Source organism: Triticum aestivum, chromosome 6A (assembly GCF_018294505.1).
Source record: "Triticum aestivum cultivar Chinese Spring chromosome 6A, IWGSC CS RefSeq v2.1, whole genome shotgun sequence".
Taxonomy (NCBI): Eukaryota; Viridiplantae; Streptophyta; class Magnoliopsida; order Poales; family Poaceae; genus Triticum; species Triticum aestivum.
In genome coordinates, this window is record NC_057809.1 from 618,083,937 (window position 1) to 618,088,335 (window position 4,399).

Below are 4,399 nucleotides of genomic sequence, written 5' to 3' on the forward strand. Positions count from 1 at the left end.
TTCAAGAAAAGCAAGATGCATGTAAACTTCATGATCACTTTTGTACATGGTTTGTTTACTGATTTGCAACATCTATTCAATTTGCCTTTATATAAAATAATCTAACAATTCGTTTCTGTTCAGGCTTTATTCGGAACCCGAAAGACAAAGCATGATACACCAAAGTACGGTCTCATCCACCATACATCCTTAATTGGTCTAGCTCCAAAGCACAAGGGAAAGATTTCCCACCCACTAGCTAAAATAAGTAATGTGGCATCCAATTGTCTTAAGAGTCGAGCAAAGGTATTTCCAATGTACAAATACCTTTTTATTTAGTATATTTTATAAGGAATATTCTTTTGATAAGTAATACAACATTTGAACAACATGAAATATGGTTTCACATTCTGGAAATTTCTCTTGGCCAACCTGCAAATCTCCCAGATCCTTTACCCTCAAGGATGGGAAACCATTTGAAGTTGTTCAAATGTTTTATTACTTATCAAGCTAATATCCCTGATAAAACACACTGAAGAATAGAATGTGTTTCTGGGCTGTAAATGCCGTGACTCCTCTCTAGCGAAAATGTTGCTTGGGACCATGGTCTACCCGAACCCACGCTCAGAATCATTCATCTCAGGACACCGTGTATGGGGATATGTGCATGGTGAGTAAAGTATTGCATGGCGGGAACAGTTTAGGGCGATGGCGGGAACAGTTTAGTGAGGGTTAGAAGCTCTACATGTGCTAAATAATCCTATCTGATGCTATAGCAATAATAAAATAGTCATGTTGCATTGGGCAATGAAATGTTGTCTCCGATGCACACTATTCACTATTGTTTATTGCCTTGTTATGCTCGTCGAGCTCTGTCCCCAACACATGCATGGAGTAGGCTGCCAAGGAATGCTATGCAATTGAAAGTACGCTCAAGATAATTCGTGCATAGATGATTTTTCGTAGTTATATCTGCAACTCCTTTTCCTTCAATTTTGTATCCATGAAACTTACAATTTTCCTGTGCATGACTGATGACCTGCTGTTCAGACATATATCAAAGCCAACAAGATCTAGATTTTTTGCTGAACCGATAATTTTTCGTAGTTGATGTGTCTACATATCTTTTCCAAAATATCAGTACTAATTTCCTACTTAATATTGTATTGAAAGCATTATAGGTACATGCTAGATTCCTCTCACCTCACATACTGCTATTCATTTTTTGAAAAATCTAGACATTTTTAGAACACATACGCTTATTGAAGACTTTAAAATAATTCTTTTTGTATCTGCTATCCATGATAAATCTCCATTTTTTCCATAGGTGTGATAGGTATGTACCTAGAGACGTGTGCCAACCCATCTAGTCTGAAATAAAAAAAAGCTAGCCCATGTAGGCCTAGGGTGTGCTTATAAGCAAATAGGTTAACGTGAGACTGGAGAGATTAAGATTTAACAGAAAATTTGAATGCAAAAGAGGCACAAATCCACATGTGAAACGGTTGGAAATTGTATGGTCTGGACAACTGGTTCGGCCGAACCATGGTCCTGAAAATCGCCTCTTACCAAAGAAGTTATTTTCACCATCACCATCATGTACCGTATAGTAAGATGAAGAGAAATCTTTCCCTTTTGCTTTACAGTTGGACCGATTAAGGATGAATGGTAGTCGAGACCATAGTTTGGTGTATCATGCTCTATCTTTAGGGCTTTGAATAAAGCCTGGAGAGAAATGCACTACTTATTTTCTTCTACAGAAAAGAAAATCCTAGTAAATGTTGTAGATCACATAAGTAAATTATGCACACAAGTGATCATGACGTTTGCACGTGTCTTGCTTTTTGCAAAGGCCTTGACTCAAAGAAATGGATATCAAAGAAGGGACAATTACGAATTTCCATCTGCCTATGACCAATCATGCCTTTTTACATAATTAATTCAAGTACAGATATACTGGACTGCACAACACAAAATATGACCATTAAAATTAAAAATTTCCAGGATTAAATGTAGTAAATTTACTCACCTTCTCTGCACAAAGTATCTATTGTGCTGCCACGCTATTTGGCCAACTTAATCAAACTGCTACCATGCGAAATAAGGCAAGTACCAACTAATTTGCCCATGAGAGCGGTCAAAAATTGTTGCGATAGAGTTAGTCCTACTTTTTTAGATAATCATACGGTTGAGCTCTATACTCGGGAAGATCAAGAGACTTGGTCACAAATCTCCTTATATTAAAAAAGTCAATGTCACTAACCTCTGTTCCATGAATAATAGTGATGCCTACTTTAGTTTTGCTTCTACCTCATCAAATGGTAGTATATGTATGAAATGGACATTACTAAACATGTTCCTCCATACGAATGGCTATCATATTTAGACATGTCGAAAATCTAACTACATCAGAGAAATCAAGTTCGAATGTGTTTGTTCGATTGGACATCAACTCCAATTTTTTTGCATTATGTATATTATATGTCACTATTTTAGCGAGCTCTTGGAAGTGCCAGCCATACCACTTTACAACCCTTTTGGCATAAGTGTTAAGCTCTTGTCAAGATCATCTAATAAATCAATGGCCTTAATGATCATGGTATCAACCTGTGGAACCAGACACAGTGCAAAGTTTATCACTTATCCATGTCAAATTACATCTCTCTATACTTACAAGCACCGAAATCTCTGGACCAACTAGTCAGCAAGACTATACTTATACAAAATTGCAAACGTAATTTCAGTAATAGCAATATAAAAACGAGAAAAAATATGTGTGAATGCAAAATGGAATTGCACAAATACATTATGGAAATGCATGGAGAATATAATTGAAACTCATAAGACATAAAGGTCAGGAATTACGCAGAAATGAACATGCCAAAACTAAGGCACGGTAGCAACAACAAATTCGATGTTTCATGACTCAACTTTGGTTTATACCTAGACAATCAGTTGGATAATCCCATGCACATTGGACCAAGGTCTTCTGCAGTCTGCACCCAACCCTGCTATTTTCTCAGTGAGCTGATTATCAGCCCACTCATCAACTCCATCACAACACTATTGTGAAGGCAGTCAATTTTCTGCAAAAGCACAATTAACTTTTAAGTGGACGTCATAATTTCTAGAGAAACAACACAGCGAAATGGGGGTCGTACCTAGCGGGATCGATCAATCCAGCCGTGGAGGATGGCCGGCTACGAAGTGACTGTGCTATGCGCCTGTGCCGGTGGTAGAATCCTGACACCTCACGCGGCGAGGAGGACGTGGGCATCTCTGACACCGGCGACAGGTGCACTTACAGCAAGACGAGGGCGAACTGTGGTATTTCACAGTGGCACTACTGGCATGGACGAGAGTGGATTGGAGTGAGGGGATCTCGTCTGGCCTGGTCCTCCAATTTATTGTCTCACTGAAACGCGTAAACAAACGACCGGCTGGCTGGCCCGATCAATCAAACAACCCGTACGTTCTCCCACAGTGCACCATGGCTGCACATACGTAGCACCCTGCAGTGTCTGAGAAGCTTCCCTTCTGCTCAGTGCTCACTACGCCAGACAAGAAGGAAAAACCCTTATTTCTCGTATGTTGTCAAGCTATCCTTGATTTGCTGGAGGAGTTCTCATCTTTTATTTCTCGCTGCTACGTTTGGATTTGTCCTCTCTGGATTCTGCAAGATGAACACTGATGTTAGTCCAATGGTAATTGGTGGAAATCTGAAAGTCTTTTGCTGCTTTGTTCGGTTGCTGATGAGTAACCTAGAGAGGTCTTGCCCCTTGCCCCTGTGGGAGTTTCCAAAGAAAACAAATTGGTGGAAAATTGTTCGATTGATCTCATATAAGATTGTTTAGTCTACATGTGGTTCACTCTAGTTTTCCTTCCTCAATACATAAGTCGCCAGATCATGTAAATAATTTGAAGTTACTGGTGGTATTTAATTAATGCTTCCATTACCTTTCTTTTTCCACCCCTTCTCATTGTCCACACATTTACTCCCACACAAAAAAGTGACAACCTCGTCTTCTTTTTTTGTGGGATGACCACCTTCTCTTCTGTCGCGACACGAAATAAATCCAACGACAAAAAAGAATGATTGTGGCTGGCTTCACGAAGAAGTAACAAACAAGATGGGTGATGCCATATTTTTTAAGAGGGTCGATGGACTTTATAGGGTAGGATTTCAACAACAATTCCCAAGCTATTGGAACAAAAAACAGCTTGGCTATAGTACTTACAGGAGTTTCGACTTGTATGAGTTTTGTGCTGCGATTAACTTGGGCTAGATGTCATCCAGAGAACGGTGACGTAGTACCACATCTACGGATTTTACAATTGAAATAAGCTTTTTCCCTGCTTTATAGATTACACAACCACTATGTCCGTAAAAGAAGTTCTAGTGCAGGAAGAAAAATAAAAA

General features: G+C 39.2%; 1 pseudogene; it reads right to left on the reverse strand.

Moving 5' to 3' along the window:
• Positions 1 to 945: 945 nt before the first annotated feature.
• On the reverse strand, positions 946 to 3,256 carry LOC123129856 (probable nucleolar protein 5-1; annotated as a pseudogene).
• Between the last annotated feature and the right edge of the window lie 1,143 nt (positions 3,257 to 4,399).